Source organism: Pseudophryne corroboree, chromosome 4 (assembly GCF_028390025.1).
Source record: "Pseudophryne corroboree isolate aPseCor3 chromosome 4, aPseCor3.hap2, whole genome shotgun sequence".
NCBI lineage: Eukaryota > Metazoa > Chordata > Amphibia > Anura > Myobatrachidae > Pseudophryne > Pseudophryne corroboree.
In genome coordinates, this window is record NC_086447.1 from 775,725,940 (window position 1) to 775,744,010 (window position 18,071).

The window sequence follows — 18,071 nt, forward strand, 5'->3', positions numbered from 1 at the left end:
TGCCAAGCGGCGACTTGGTCGGTTCAAACACTTTTGCTAAATTCTACAAGTTTGATACCTTGGCTGAGGAGGACCTCATGTTTGCTCAATCGGTGCTGCAGAGTCATCCGCACTCTCCCGCCCGGTCTGGAGCTTTGGTATAATCCCCATGGTCCTTACGGAGTCCCCAGCATCCTCTAGGACGTAAGAGAAAATAAGATTTTAAACCTACCGGTAAATCTTTTTCTCCTAGTCCGTAGAGGATGCTGGGCGCCCGTCCCAGTGCGGACATATTTCTGCAAGGCTTGTATATAGTTATTGCTTACATAAGGGTTATGTTACAGTTAAGATCAGTCTTTGGTTGATGATGTTTTGTTCATATTGTTAACTGGTTGCGTATATTCCATGTTATACGGTGTGGGCTGGTATGAATCTTGCCCTTAGATTAACAAAATCCTTTCCTCGTACTTTCCGTCTCCTCTGGGCACAGTTTCTCTAACTGAGGTCTGGAGGAGGGGCATAGAGGGAGGAGCCAGTGCACACCCATCTAAAGTTCTTTATAGTGCCCATATCTCCTGCGGAGCCCGTCTATACCCCATGGTCCTTACGGAGTCCCCAGCATCCTCTACGGACTAGGAGAAAAAGATTTACCGGTAGGTTTAAAATCTTATTTTTGCTGCTTTCATAATGGAACCACTAGAAGAATTGAACTGTTGGACAAATGGAATAATGTGCTGATTACATTTCTTGGTAGCTTTGGTTGATTTAAAGGTACTTGCACGGGGAATGGCCAGAGCTTTGTTTTTGGCACTGACCAATTCATCATAGTCATAACACCTAACCAGTAATTGTTTAATCATATCCTTGATGGTATCATTGATATTATCTGAAATCCGGTGTACTCTGAGGAACTGAGAGAACGGCAGGCCCTTTTTAATGGAAATAGGGTGTTGACTTGTTCCATGTAAAATGGTGTTCCTGTCGGTATCTTTTTTAGATAATGCAGTCTGTATGAGCCCCTCAAACATTGAAATTTGAACATCCAGATAATGCACACTATCTTGGCTCATGTTGTAAGTAAATTTGATGGTACTATCCATGGCGTTGACTTCTGCCATCAAGTTAACAAATTCACCTTCAGTCCCAGCCACACCACCAGTAGATCATCTATATACCAAATAAAAAAAGGAATTTTCGCAGCAATTCCGAACTACTGATGCTTAGTAAATCTAGATTGATGCCGAGCTACGCAAGGAATAGGAACTTGAAAGATTGTCTGGTGAAGAATGATATATCTGCATTTAAACCTAGCAGTCCTGCTAACTTCTTGACAAGAAAGCCAAGTTGCTATCGGTGCACAGGCTGCACCACATGCAGCTTTATGGAGCATGGCAATTTGTTTTCTCACCCACATACTGGTGAACAGATTGCCATACGCCAGGTGCTAACTTGCAGCAGCACATATGTCATATACATCATTCGCTGTCCTTGTGGTCTTCTCTATGTAGGGAAGACCAGAAGACAGTTTAAAGAACGTATGGCACGGTGTAGGTGTGTGTCATCAGAGGACCCGGCGGCCGGGACGATGGCGGCTTTGCACTGGGTGAGGTAAGAGGGTATTTAAATGTGTTCTGTATTGTTATTTGTTGATCCTGACGAAGATGTTAAATTACCGAAACGTTGATTGCTAAGATGCCATTGTGTCCAGTTTTACTCTGATGTATGAAGTCCTGTGAGTGCCACTGCTATCTATACGTATGTATATATATATATATATATATATATATTCGTAGGTGGCCAGCAGTATAAACATGCAAATAAATAAGGGTCCTGCTCCCCTTTAGTAGTGGATCTACTAAAGTGGAGCGGGACCCTTGTTTGTTTAAGAGATCTGCCTGCATATGAATATTCTGGAGTTACCCAGTACTCACTATATATATATATATATATACAGTATATATAGATATGTGTGTGTGTCTGTGTGAGTGTTGGTGTGTGTGTGCTGACAGCGCCCGTGACAGGCAGGTTAATAATCAAGGTGATGGAACAAAATCTGTAATTTCCAGCTGGCTGCTAATAGCTGAATAAGGCTTTCATGTAAAGCCAGGCATGGTGGATGTTAATTTTATTTCTAATGATAAATAACACTAATTGATTTATACAAGCAAATAATGTCTCGTGGAGTAAAGAAAGCTTAATAAAATATATACAGTATCTCATATGTTCAAGGAGAATAAAATAAGTGCATTGCTTGGTATATATGATCTAACATGATTGCGTGGTACGTGTGATCATGTCTTGCTAATGGCTGACATGTCTGCACAGACTGTACTAAGGAAGAACAGAGGTCTTTCTGTGGCAAAAATTTTAATTGTTAGACTTTATCATTTATTTATTAAAAGTAGCCAGTGACTGAACCATCACTGTGCCTAAACTTAGGTAGGGGCCCGAAGTTGTAAGTGAATACTCCTTGGTTCTGTTCTGAGCATGTGTGTCCATCAGTTGAAGGAGGACTTCACTCTACTCGTTTCAGAGTGGGGGCCTCAGGCAGTGCAGTTGATGCATTGTGGTGAGCAGGGAACTCGGGGGGTAGGGATGCAGACACACTTTATCTCGACTGGGTCACATAGCAACCATACATAACATTATGTGAAACCCATTTCATACACCAGCTGATGGTTCCTGTGAATAGAAACCAGGATGGGATACGGCAGTCCAGCTGGTTAAATTTAGAAAATAGAATAGGAATAATTTTCAAACAAAAAGTTGCAGAGACAAATCTTAAAACCTTGCATAGTACCTGACAACAATTTGTTAAGAACCACTGGGTAGAAGAACTAAAAATTCTAAAAAGAAAAAAAGTGGCCATGGCAACCAATCAGATTTCCTAACATTTTCTATAATGTACTAGATAACTACAGTCTGATAGGCTGCTATCTGCAACACCTACAATTTTCCTTTTTAAATGTTTTAGTAAATCTACCTCTATATTTACATTTTCTCCTAGATCTGCAATGTTGTTACCAAAGGCTGCTTTTGTATGCATACACAGGAACTGATTTAGAGCTGAACCCAAGCCATCTTTGTGTAAGCATCTAACGTGTTTTGCACATAGGCTAAGTGTATCTTTTGCATCCGGGATAAGGCTGGTGCAAGTGCACACTGATAATGATTGCTGTTATTAAACCAAGCATACAGATATGGGCGATCCATCACAGAGATGTGTATAACTCAGTAAGTGGGCATTTGTCTGTATTTTTATCTGTTATAACAGGGTCAGAGGAACAGGTACCATCTCCTGGGGTAGATGGCAGGAGGCAGCAGCTGAGAGATCACACAAGATTGTTGGTTTGGTGCAACTCACCTCAACCTGTTTTATTGAGCAGAAAAATAGAAATATGCGTATTGTGCAGAAAAATAGAAATAAGCGTCCAAATAAATACCTTCATGTCCGGCGCTAACTAAACACAGGATAATCCTAACTCACTAAAAAAACAATACAAGAAGTTTTTACCAGGCACAGCTTGCTGGATTTCAAAAGCAGGTTCCTCTCACATCGACTCCATAGTCTCTCCTTTTCCCCAAGCAGTGTGAGAGAAAAATTACCAGGCTGACGGCCTTTTTAACACACCCATACAGCTGAAAGCCCTAATTAGCCTTCTGTGAGGCTTAAAGCCCAAAGACCCAAACTTGGTCTAAATGGATGGAGAACCCGCCCTCTCTTCTCATATCCAACCCCAGAACCCTAATCTTGTTCTCACCAAAATCCAAAAGTTCTCAGCAGAACCAACACAATATTACTGCAGTTTTAAAACACAAAGGTAAGAATCCTGAAGCAAATATACCTGCCTTTGTCCACTATTCCAGTGATCTTGTCACACTGTGCATGCAATACCGGAGGAGTTATTCTCAACAAGCATTCAAAAGTAAATTGCCCCATAACGATTTACTCATTTCCAAACAAAGTTTCCGTACAACCATCATTTACATAGTGCTGCCGAACCATACAGTGCATACTGTCCCCTTCCAGTAATATCTGTAAGTATACTATGAAGGAAAAAAATAAAAATACTTGATGCAATGGATATATTTATTTAACAAAAATATATTGTTGTCGTGGTAGATATGTAGTAAGTAGGGATGTGGGACTGAACTTGTTGCCTCTCTGTAATGTAGTATAATTATAATTCGGCAAACACTAAACTTCAAGTGCCAGCCGTCAAAGGTGCAGCTGTGTAACAATCATACACTGTTTACACAGGTTTCCGCCTGCCTCCAGGATGGCTTTACAGTGTAAATACCGCCTCTACTCTATTAGTTCAGTCATTAGAATAAATATGCACAATTATTATTATCTTTTAACACTTCCACTAGTTTTGCATTTCTCCTGCCATACAAGGGTTACACCTGCATTTTGACACCACAGACCTAGAACTGCGCCGGTAAGTTGCTCTAAGTCTTTTTGCCCCAGACTGCTACCACCAGATATGTCAGGACAGACTTGTGACCTAAGGGGAGATATATCAAGTCTTTTAAAGAGCGGAGATGTGGACAAGTGGAGAAGTTACCCCTAACAACCAATCGTCTTCTAGCTAGCATTTATCAAGTACATGCTATACAATGATATGTAAAAGCAGATTGGTTACTACAGTATGAGCAACTTCTCCACTCTTTAGAAAACTTGATAACACCCCCCCCCCCCCTCCTAAGTCTGTGTTGACAAAGAATAATGTTGGTGGTGATTATCTTACTACTGAATAAATAAAATATTTGATTTCTTATCTTAATATTTTGTCACATGCTTTGGACCATTGAGAGCAAATAATATCTATAGATATAGGTTGGTAGTAACTTTTTAAAATATACTAGCTGATGTGCACGGTTTCAACCATGCAAAGGTTTGTTAGGCAGAACATTATTCACCTTTTCACCCCTCAGCAGTGTAATTGGGTTTTCACTGGTGTATAGAAACTGAGGTATGGATTATCTCAATATGACATCAGGGAGAGAAGCAATAAAGGAACTCGGCACGTTCAGTGTGCAGGCTCCTCAAGCCAAAAATTACCATATGTATATAAATATAGTTTATTTGGGACAAATAAACTTCTAGGGACTGTTTATGAACTATGGAGACAAAAAACTTGTTCTTTGGAATTTGCACAGGCTCCTCAAGTCCATGTAGGTATATAAATATGCAATATATACATACAGTATACTGCACACCACAAACTCATACAGTTCTATGCATATGTAAATACATAGATATATTTATCTCAAGATCTATTTCACAGTAAAATCCAACTATATATTAAATCACTAATCAGGCAACTTATCTTGACTCATGAAGCTGCAGTACACATGTAAATCCAGTAGATGGTGCACCAAGCTTTACGTGGCTTGCTCACAAGTTAGTAGCCCAAAGCATCTTTTTGTATTACTCTCTGAAGGAAAAATTGCAAATATTGTTTACAAAGAAAGTTTGTGATCAATGTCTACAATATAAAATATACATCACAATATTAGATGACACTACTGTCTAAGTAAAATTAGTTCTGCTGTGCAATAACAGACTCCACGTGAGCGAAGCTGTAGGCAGTGGCGCCGAGAAAGGGGAGAGCGGGTATTAATTACCCGGGCATCTTGAGGGGCCCAGGTCCGACCCCCCCCCCCCCCTTCCCGAGTATACTCTGTTGCCAGCATCGGACGCACCATCTTCCCGGTGGGCTCTTTAGGAAGATGGCGGCGCACATAGAGAGCAAAGACTCTGGCATTGTGCCAAAGTCTCTGCTCTCTAGTGGCCAGCGTCATCTTCCCAAATATCACTGGGAAGATGGTGCGGGCCGGGAAAGAGGGACCCGCTTCCCGTTCAAGTAAGGTATGAAGCGGGTGCCCTCCTCTGTGCCCCCCTTGCATTATAATTGCGCTCCTCCTGTGGAGCACACAGTATTTTTATATTAACATTTTTAAAGTAAAGGACATTGCCACTCCCCTTTCTAAACCGCACCCCTTTTGACGGGCCCTGGCGTGGCTCGCTACAGCCATGGCCGTGGGCAAATGCTACTATATAATAAAGTTGTAATTTTTATTTCTCTGTTTGTCTGTTCATTCTGCTGTTTCAACTATTGTATAGCTAAGTGACCCAGAAAGAAACTGAGGTACTGTATGTACTGTATGATTTCGATGTGACATCGGGGAGAGGAGCAATAAAGGAAAAAATAGACGCTCGACTTTCGGAGTGTGCAGTGTGCAGGCTGCTTAAGTCCAAAATGGCTATATATATATATATATGTATATATATATACACACACACTGCTCAAAAAAATAAAGGGAACACTAAAATAACACATCCTAGATCTGAATGAATGAAATATTCTTATTAAATACTTTGTTCTTTACATAGTTGAATGTGCTGACAACAAAATCACACAAAAATTATCAATGGAAATCAAATTTATTAACCCATGGAGGTCTGGATTTGGAGTCACACTCAAAATTAAAGTGGAAAAACACACTACAGGCTGATCCAACTTTGATGTAATGTCCTTAAAACAAGTCAAAATGAGGCTCAGTAGTGTGTGTGGCCTCCACATGCCTGTATGGCCTCCCTACAACGCCGGTGCATGCTACTGATGAGGTGGCGGATGGTCTCCTGAGGGATCTCCTCCCAGACCTGGACTAAAGCATCCGCCAACTACTGGACAGTCTGTGGTGCAACGTGGCGTTGGTGGATGGAGCGAGACATGATGACCCAGATGTGCTCAATTGGATTCAGGTCTGGGGAATGGGCGGGCCAGTCCATAGCATCAATGCCTTTGTCTTGCAGGAACTGCTGACACACTCCACCCACATGAGGTCTAGCATTGTCTTGCATTAGGAGGAACCCAGTGCCAACCGCATCAGCATATGGTCTCACAAGGGGTCTGAGGATCCCATCTCGGTACCTAATAACAGTCAGGCTACCTCTGGCGAGCACATGGAGGGCTGTGCGGCCCCCCAAAGAAATGCCACCCCACACCATTACTGACCCACTGCCAAACCGGTCATGCCGGAGGATGTTGCAGGCAGCAGAACGTTCTCCAGTATAGCCTTCTCAAGACACTCTAAAGGTTTTTCTTGGATATTCTTCCACAGTGTGGGTTCACAGAATCTGTGTTACCTGCAGGCTTAGACTGGCCCACAGGGGTACAGGGGAAACCACCGGTGGGCCCTACTGCCTGGTGGTCCACCTACTGTTTCAAGGATCAGATTCCAGACTGTGCACTTGAATTATACATATGTTACCTTATACTGGACTATGGTGTATTTTCTATAGTGCATTGCTGTTATTAATCTGGTACATTATCATCCCTGCAGCTGCTGAATTTACTGTATATATTTATGAAGGGGCCCAGACGTTGCACTCTAATGGTTACTTAAACCAGTGAGATGGCAGGCCCCCCCACACCTCCCTCTGCATACTGGCCACACCCCTAACATAGGCCCCTACCACTGCATTCCCCCGGTGGGCTCTACATGCTCCAGTCCGACACTGGTTACCTGTAAGTACACCCTCACACCAAAAAACACCAGAAACAGAAAGCCAAAATGGCCCAATTAAATATGATACCGGTTTGATTTATTAAAAATGTACAACAAATACATAAATTCATATGAACATTCTTTTAAAATACATCCAGAAACAGTCACTGCATTATTTAGTCAGTTTGAGCCTTTGGATCTTTTGAGGAAACACCCTCACCTATATAGGTGTATGCTCTATATTGTATGATGACAAACTGGGCAAGAGACCGTTCCTGATTTAACCCAATGCGTTTTGTCAAAACAACTTCATCAGGGGTTCACATATTGTATCACAAAGAAGAAGGTTAAACCTACATAAATATTCATAATCCAGATATGGAGCTAGTTTTCTGTTGAAGCAGTTGAAAGGGATGATCCACCAAATAGGATCAGAAGGCAATAAAACCAAACATAAGCAGAGTTGTCTCTATGAATATTCAGCTATATACTGAACCAGATTGCAGATTCTGTATTCCGTTTTTACACAGGATCTATATATTGGACATGCAGCCACCAAGGAAGAGACACATACCGCAGCCAGGTTCTGAACCTGGCTGTGGCTGCAGGACCAATATATATATATATATATATATATATATATATATACTGTATATTTCTATGCATATTATACAGTATTTTTGTTACCGGTACTGCGCTTCTATTGTCTTTTCCAATTTATTCTAATATAATACTAACAAGATAATTCTCTCTGTAAAGGTGTGGCAGCCAATCCCCTAGAGTAATGAGCACTAATTGAATGTACTCATTATTATTGTTTCGAAAGTTTAATTAACATTTTAATACATGGACAGTCTATATTGTAAAGAGTTTTCATGGTTGTACTCAATAATAGATTGTGTAAAGCAGGCATGTCCAAACTGCGGCCCTCCAGCTGTTGAGAAACTACACATCCCAGCATGCCCTGACACAGCTTTAGCATTCTCTGACAGCAAAACTGTGTCAAGGCATGGTGGGATATGTAGTTACACAACATCTGGAGGGCCGCAGTTTGGACATGCCTGGTGTAAAGGTTCATCTAACATCTAGGCTATACAAAATTAAATCCTTCATGGGAAGGATCAGGTATTCACCAACAATTAGGAGTAAAATAACATAAATATAGGCACCCCAAAGAGAAACCCCAATTGTGTTTGTATATATATATATATATATATATACAGTAATTTATTTATTTGGGGGGGGGGGAGAAATTTAGTTCTAGGGACTGTTTATGAACAATGGAGATGAAAATGTTTTTTTCCCGTAAGACATCCACATGAGCGGGCAAGCAGTAGTTTATAGTCTTTTATAAATATTATAGGTGCTTGATGCTTCTTCTGTCAGTTTAGGTCCCACGAGAGCGGCATGTTACTGACTGTACATCTCAAAACCTTTTACACCAATTTCTATACAGTCTTTGATAGGATATAAACACACCAATAGTTTATGCAAGCATAAGACACCTTTACTTTAAGATTAGTGGCGGGATGTAATGCCACCCGAGTCTGGCGGCTGTGTGGGATGCCAGCCGAACTTGGGTGTTTTTTCATGGTTTTGCCTTGTAAGTGATTGCCCCTCTTAAAAAACGTCTGAGTACGTCCGGCATCCCACACAGCCGCCGGACTCGGCCGGCATTACATCCCGCTGAAGGTATGCCACCAGCATCTTATCGGCTATTCATATCATATACAGTATCTTTGGAGCAATTTCTATACAGTCATTGATCTATAAAACAAGGGTATATGAAGTTTCCCAACAGACCTACCTGTCCGATTAGGAGCCACACAAGTCCCTTGTTTTACTGATATTAGATATTTAAATAATGCAGGGGTGTTTTAACAGAGGAGGGGGCCCGTGTACAGTCTCTGGGTGGGCCCCCACCTCTGCAAGGTGCCGTAGGCTCAGGCATTGTGCACATGCGCAGGTCTCCGTAAACATGGTGCTCCCAATGTTCCGGAGACTAATTTCTCTACTGCGCATGCACAGCGGCTATTTTGGCTGTTGGTTTTGCTGCAGCACCCGACGCGGGGCTCTGGACAAGTAAGTAATATAATAATGCACACCGCACACATTGCACCTGGTATAGAGACGCTAATGAAATAATGATTTTTCCAGATCTGCTGGGCTGATTTCTCACACTGGCTACAGCCCTTTCCCTCTGTCTCTGCCAAGCTCCTCCTCTGGCACAATGGCGCAATCTTGTATACAAAATTGGAGTTATAATGCATCCAGGACTTTGAAATTGATTTACAAATACCTCACTCAAACTACTAATGACTTTATGATAACTACACAGAATGGACATTCTCTTATTTGTATTCAGCTCATTATTAAAAAAGGAGGATTGCCCCATTCAACTATTGTACTTGGAATAAGAGCGGCTAAAGTAGAAACTGAAAAACTAGTAGCAAAGGAAAGCAAAGCGAATCCCAAAACTTTTTTTAAGTACATCAACAGCAAGAGACTAAAGAAGGAGAGTATAGGCCCTTTAAAGGACAAGAGGGGAGTCTTGATCAAAAATGATAATGACATAGCAAACAAACTAAACAAGTTTTATTTCAACAGTATTTACCAGAGAGGACCAAATGCTGAGTCTAACACAAAATCTCAACAAAGATAATGTCCCACTGCTAAATGCTTATTTATGTGAGGAGGTAGTATGTGACCAATTAAAAAAGTTAAAGATTAATAAGTCACCTGGTCCCGATGGAATTCACCCGAGGGTTCTTACGGAGCTGCACGCTGAACTAGCAAGACCTCTATTTTTTTTTTTTTTTTAAACATTACATTTTTATTGAAGAGTTTTCACACAGAAATGGGGAACAGAAAAAAGAGATAAGGGAAACACAGGGGTAGTCCAGAATGGTTATCATAAGCAAAGTACACGCAACACACAGTTGGATGAATAAACAATTGGTTACATTGGGCGTTCAGAAACCGGAAGTAGAGAAAGCACAGAGAAGAGATATAACAAAAATAAATAAATACATAAAAAATATCTGATATCACAACATTCTTGAAGGGGTCAGTCTAGGTGGGGCAAAGCACAGACAGATCGATTGGAGAACTATAGACGGTTAGCCTACCTTCTCTTCCCCTATAGTCAGACCAGCTTAACCATTTCAAGTGGATAGAGGTAGTTGAGGAAGAATATTTAGCCTCCGCTGTTTCGAAAATGAAATGTTTATGAATCTTATTTTGTATAATCGCTAAGGAAGGAAGATTCTCAGATTTCCACAATTGTGCTATAGCAGCTTTAGTGGCTATTAAGATATGCCCCAAGACGTAGCGATCACCTGCAGAGAGGTGGTCTACGTACAAATGAAATAACGCTAAAGCTGGGTCCAGGGGGATGATGAACCCTAGAACCATGCTAGTCATATTGAAAACTTCTCTCCAAAGTGGTTGGATACGAGGGCAGGCCCAAAAAATATGAAAGATATCCCGCGTAGATCCGCATTTCCTCCAACATAATTTAGATTGTGAAGGCCAGATTCTATGTTGTCTTTCGGGGGTGAAGTAGGCCCTCTGTATAAGCTTGTAGAACATTTCAGAGTGGTTAACACATTTGGAGACTTTAAAACAAGATCTAAATATACTGTCCCAATCTGCATCAATAAAGGATTTATTCAAATCACTTTCCCATAAACTCTGAGCTTTTAATTTAGTCTGTGCACTGTTTGACAATTGAAAATGATACCACCACGTAATCCCATATTTATGCGGGGACGTCTCCAATCGGCTTTTAACATAAGCCGGAGGAGAAGGTTTGTGGAGATGTGGGGGAGTGAATGAGTGTAACCAACTTCTCACCTGCAAGTATTTGAAAAAGTCCTGAGTCCGAATCCCAAATCTTTCTTGTAATTGAGAAAAGGACATCAAGACGTCTCCCAAAAATAAATCGCCCACAGTGGAGAGCCCCTTCTGAATCCAATCCTCTAGGGAAATATTAGGAATCACGACACTAGAGCGATTAACGACAGACAGGGGGACGGTAATTTAATCTCTTCCGAAGAGGATACTAACTTATGCCATGAATCAAGGGTCGTTTTAATAGACTTGCAGGATCCGGACCTACTTCGAGCAGCAGACGGTGGCAACCAAAACAAATCAGAGAGAGTAATAGGGTTCACATGAGAAGCTTCCAGAATAACCCATGGTTTCAGGCTCGAGGTGTCAAACCAGTCTCTAGACTGACTTAACAGACATGCAGCATGGTACTTTTCTATATCTGGGAAAGCTACCCCACCGGATTGTTTGGGCATAATAAGATTTTTTTTAGCAATTTTTGGTCTAGAGCCTCCCCACACATATGTAATCAGGACCTGATTAAATTTATTATAGAAGAGTTTGGGAAGGGGTCTTGGTATGGCGCGAAACAGGTACATTAATTTCGGCAATAAGACCATCTTGGCAGCAGCAATCCTACCCAGCCATGACACCTCCTGTAGCATCCACTCCCCAGTCAGCTCCGTAAATGCTTTTAATAACGGGGCATAATTACACTCAATTAAATTATCTTCTCTGGTTAAGTTAATCCCTAGATATCTCAAGGAACAGGACTTCCAGGCATATTTGTACGAAACCTTCAACCGAGAGTCCACAGTCGGAGATACATAGAGTGGGAGGGCTTCAGTTTTATTAGTATTTAATTTATAAAAAGAAACATCCGAATAGTCTTGGAGGATGTCATGGAGAACTGGCAAGGAAGACTCAGGATCAGAAAGACATAATAAAATATCGTCTGCAAACAAGCTAATTTTGTGAGAGATGCCCCCAATAACAGGGCCACTAATCGAATCCCGGGATCTAATGCAAGCAGCCAAGGGTTCTATCGCCAATGCGAATATAATAGGAGATAACGGGCAGCCCTGACGAGTGCCATTGGAGATATTGAAGGGTGAAGAAAGACATCCGTTAACAAAGACCCGCGCACAGGGCATGGAATAAAGAGCCAGGATAGAGTCTAAGATCCTTCCAGAGAAGCCAAATTTGTCCAGAGTTAATCTCATAATTCCCAGTTCAACCTATCGAACGCCTTTTCGGCATCTAGAGACAAAACTAGGAGGGGTTCTTTTCTACAGGCAGAATGCTCAATAACATTAATCACCCTACGCGTATTATCCGGGGCCTGTCTGTTTAATACGAAGCTCACCTGATCAGGGTTGATAAGAGAAGGGAGAAGTGGACTGATACGGTTGGCAACTAATTTGGCATAAATTTTTAGATCCGTATTTAATAGAGCTATTGGTCTAAAATTTTGAACTGAGGTAGGGTTTTTTCCCGGCTTGGGGATGGTGATGATTTGAGCTTCCAGCATCTCTTTGGGAAAGTGCCCAACTTCTGAGGCTTCATTAAACACTGACAAGAGCACCGGGCCAAACTCACCTTAAAGGATTTATAGAAACCAGAAGGATAACCATCAGGTCCCGGGGCCTTATCCGCTGGAAGGGAATCAATCGCCTTTTCGACTTCGTCTAAAGTCCAAGTCTCACTAAGGGAGCTACAAGTCTCCGGTGACAGCGAAGGGAGAGTAAAATCGCTCAGAAAATTTTGAATATCAATGCCTGTAGGTTGAAAAGTGGAAGAATCCCCCTTCAAGTTGTATAGTTTAGAGTAATAAGATGCAAAGACATTTGCAATCTCGTCAGGGTCGTAGACTCTCTTACCTCTATCCGAGTGGACAATATGAATTTTTTCTTTAGCTTTCTTACCCCTCAGCTTCTTCGCCAGTAGTCTACCAGCCCGGTTACCATAAACATAGAATTTTTGGTTCAGTCTATGTAGCTTGCGTTGGACTTCCGCTAATAGAAAACATTTACCGCCTCTCTGGCTTCCTTCAGTGAATTAAGAAGGGCTTTATCGTGTGGATGTGCCTTGTGAGAACTCTCCAGGGAAGCGACTGCGAGCTCAGCTTGTTCAAATTTTTTACGATATGCCCTCTTAAGTTTAGCCGCTGTTTGAATCGCTGTCCCTCGAGTTACTGCTTTGAGGGCGCACCAGTATGTGAAAATAGAGGTCTCCCGAGGAGAGTTCTCAGAAAGGTAATAGTCCATGGTGGTTTGGATAGCCTGTGCGGTCTCCGGCTGAAGAAGACTTAGTTTACCTAAACGCCAGGGGGCCGGGGTAACCTTTCTACTAGTAATGTCCCATTCGATGAATAATGGGGAGTGATCCGACCAAGACATGGGGAGAATGGAAATTTTACGGATGGACTGTAGAGTCCACTTATCTGCTAAAGCTAGGTCTATTCTAGAATAAGAGGCATGTACTGGGGAATAAAATGTGTAATCTCTGTCCATTGGATGCTTAACGCGCCATAGGTCTAAAAGATCATATTCCGCCAATAACTGGCTAAAGCCCTTTGCATTCCTATGGAGCTGACTGGAGAGTGAGGGCCGCTTGCCAGAATTGTCAACCAAAGGGTCCAGGGTCAAGTTAAAGTCCCCCAGTAAGAGTAAAGCACCCTTGGCCAATTGTTGCACCTTAGCGCAGAGTTTCCTGCAAAATGCTAGTTGCTTAGTGTTAGGAGCATAGCAAGAAACTATTGTCACCTCTTTATTTTCGAGAGTACCAACCAGAATTAGAATTCTCCCCTCGGGGTCGCAGTATTGCGATGTGAGGGAAAACGCGCAATGCTGAGATACCAAGATTGCCACCCCCGCCTTCTTCGCTGGTCCGTTGGCCAAATAGCAATGGGGAAATCTCCCATTAGTAAACCGTGGAGGGGCAGATTTAATAAAATGAGTCTCTTGGATGGCTATGATTTGGGCTTTAAGTTTATGGAAATAATTAAGTGCCAACCTCCTCTTATGTGGGGAATTAAGACCCTTTGCATTTATAGAGACAATGTTAACCATACTGTAAAGATATCGAGGATTGCATAGCTATCATCAACCAACTGGCATGTAGAAAGTGTGTGTAGCAATTTCTGGACAGTAGGAGAGGAAAAAGGGAAAGAAAGGATTGAGAAAAGAAGAATAACAGGAAAAGGAAACATAACATTAACCCCTCGCGGGGGCACAGTTGGACGCCTAACCATGGCGACTCAGAGTTAAGTTGTGGGGGGTAGTGGTCAATCTACCCGCACCCGAACCAAAATTAAACAATGTACAGTTCCTTGGCCCTCCATCTCTGGTCCCCCGTACCGCCAGCTGTCGGGCCTAAAAGAAACTCAGGTAGAATTCCCAGCCAACAAAGAAATGTGGGCGGCAGTCGGGGCAGCAGAGGCAGACAACAAACAGTTAACTAGAGGTGTTGAGGCAACACCCGCAAACAAATAACATTCAGTTATCACATAAACACCCGCATCAATCAACTGCCAAGGAACTGGTGCAACATAGGAAACATGACATGACAAACTGTGTAGAAAAACATGGAATCAATGCAAACGTAGTAAAGCAAACAATACTCAAAGATCTGCAGCCGACGAGGCCCAGTCCCGCTGAAGGCCCCGTTCGGGGGAGGTGTGTGTAGAAGAGCTTGCAGAGAACCATGATGCTAGGATCTTTTTACCTTCCTCGACGTTCGTTATGACAACAGTAGAACCTTCTCGGGAAATAAGCAACTTAGTAGGAAATCCCCATCTGTATAGAATGTTCTCTTTCCGCAACACTGATGTTATGGGGTAAAGAGAGCGCCTTTTCGCAAGAGTAGCAGGGGACAGGTCTCCGAATAACTGAAGTGAGCCCAGAGCTTCCGAGGCAGTATCCGAGGGTCTAGCAGCTTTCAAGATCGCCTCCTTGATGTGAAAATAGTGCAACCTCATAAGGACATCTCGGGGGACTCCATCAGGAGCGTTCCTGGCTTTAGGGAGCCTATGGATGCGGTCGAGTAGAAAGTCCACTGAGTGGTACTTAGGGAGGAGTTTGCTAAAGAGGTCAACTGCAAAATCGTTCAAAGCGCTATTAGCGACAGCCTCCGGGACACCTCGCAGCTTTATATTGTTACGTCTCGATCTGTCCTCTATATCAGAGAGTTTGTCCCTGAGCGCCGTGACCTCATTTTGAAGCAGTTCATGAGAAGAGATCAGGTCGTTGTGCGAAGACACCACTTCACCCATTTTTGTTTCTAAGTGGTCAGTGCGGCCAGCAATCTCGTCAATAGATCTCTGACATTCCTTCATAGTCACTCTAAATTCTGCCGCAACTTCATCCTTAAATTGCGTTAGGAGATGCTTCATAGTGCCCACCGTAAGCGAGTCACTGTCTTCGATGGAACTGGTGGGTTTGGTAACAGAGGTAGGGGCGGACGCATCCCGGAGTGGCGAGGGCATAGGGACAGCATGCTTAGGGGCGCCACTCCGTGTATCTTTTGTTCTAGCGGCTTGAGGCGAAGGTTTAAAGAACGCCACCTGGGAAACCGTTTTAGCGGCCTTATATTTCTTGGGAGGCATAATAAAGCTGAACGGCAAAAGTAGAGGGACTGGAGGTAAGAGGCGTCTGTAATATCAATCAAGGAAGGATCCACATAAAGGTTGAGTTGTCATATCATGCCATAGGAGCAGTCGGGTGGAGGTAGAATTATCTCAGAGCAGACACATCATAATATCGTGGTTATTCACCCGTGGGGACATTGCAGCCAAACGTCTCAGGAGGTGCTGGGATATCTGCGGTCCTATGAAGTCTGCAGTACAATATGTATTATATATCGAGCACACTGTGTGAGGAATGCATGCAATTACGCCCAGTGGCCACAAGATGGGGCAGTTGTAGTAGAAGAAAATACTGCTGAGAAAAAGTCCATTGCTCCACAAATAAAGAAAAGCACAAATCCCTCAACAGAGGCCCCAGGGTGAGATCAAAGTGGGAGCAGTGCCAGGGGGCCACCAGTCCCGGTGTAGCCCTAATCCAGAGTCCCCCACAACACACAGGCACACAACTACCTCAGAGCAGCTCCTTCGGTGCAGTCCAAAATGGCCACCGCGTCCCCCTGGGCGTCTGTTCCACAGCTGTCCCCCGCTGCCAGGCGCCTCCCCGACCTGCTGCCCCAGGGGGTGTCCACCCTGGGGGTCTGGGGAAGGCTACTGATGGCTCCTGTGACTCTGGGAAGGTCCGCGCCGTGACCCCGCTATGGAGCTCAAAACGCGGGCACCGGGAGTACGCAAGGCCCCGGCTTCTGGAAGTCCGTAGGCCGCAACCTGCGGGAGCAGTGAGAACTGCTCCCCGGCGGTCACTGCTGGGCACAGGAGGTCTACAGGTGGGGAAGGGGAGCCCCCGGAGAGGGTATACAGCGGCTAAATATACAATATGATGGGATTAATTAAGCTGGAGAGAGGAGTGAAGCAGAAACACGTCTGCTCTCTTCTCCAGCCAGGCCACGCCCCTGCAAGACCTCTATTTTTGATCTTCATGGATTAGGTTAAATCGGGTATGGTTCCCAAAGACTGGCATATAGCGGAGGTAGTGCCGATATTTAAAAAGGGGAGCAAAGCTGAACCAGGTAATTATAGACCAGTTAGTCTTACATCTATAGGGGGGAAAGTATTGGAAGGTATTCTAAGGGACAGTATTCAAAAGTTCCTTGAAGCAAATAAGGTCATTAAAAGGAACCAACATGGAATTGTGAAGGACAGATCATGTCAGACCAACTTACTTGGCTTTTATGAAACAGTAAGTGCGAACCTGGATCAGGGTAAGGAGGTGGATATAATCTTTTTAGACTTTGCCAAAGCTTTTGACAGTGTACCACACATGCGTTTTATCTACAAGCTACAAGAAATAGGGCTAGGGAGCACAATATGCACTTGGGTCAGTAATTGGTTAGATAATAGGGAGCAGCGCGTTGTGGTCAAAGAATCATTTTCAATTTGGATTAAAGTACTAAGTGGTGTGCCACAAGGGTCTGTACTTGGACCACTTTTGTTCAACATTTTCATAAACGTCCTAACAGTAGGTCTAGAGAGCATGGTATCAATTTTCGCAGACGATACCAAATCGTGTAAGGTTATAAATACGGAGGGGGATGCTGAGTCTCCTCAGAACAACTTAACTAAACTGGAAACATGGGCAGCAAAATGGAGAATGAGATTCAACACAGACAAGTGTAAGGTAATGCACTGTGGGGGCAAGCCCAAAAATAACACCTACATACTAAATGGGGTAATATTAGGGGATTCTGTACTGGAAAAAGACTTAGGGGTTCACATAGATAACAAACTAAGCAGCAGTACCCAAAGTAGGAGTGCAGCAAAGAAGGCTAATAAGATATTAGCATGCATAAAATGGGGAATTGATGCAAGGGACGAGAGTATTATACTCCCATTTTATAAATCACTAGTGAGGCCTCATCTTGAATACTGTGTGCAATTTTGGGCACCATGTTACAAAAAGGATATCCTGGAGCTAGAAAAGCTTCAGAGGCGGGCGACCAAACTAATCAAGGGCATGGAGACGCTAGAATACGAGGAAAGGCTTGCAAGGCTAGGCATGTTTACATTGGGAAAAAAGGAGACTAAGAGGGGACATGATCAACATCTACAAATATATAAGGGGTCAATACACAGAGCTTGGGAGGGACCTGTTTTCTATAAT

General features: G+C 43.0%; 1 protein-coding gene across 1 annotated transcript in view; it reads left to right on the forward strand.

Annotated features, from left to right (window-relative positions):
* Positions 1 to 18,071, forward strand: part of KCNH1 (potassium voltage-gated channel subfamily H member 1) — a 966,177-nt gene that overhangs the window by 593,648 nt on the left and 354,458 nt on the right. The gene's annotated exons all lie outside the window — the stretch shown is intronic.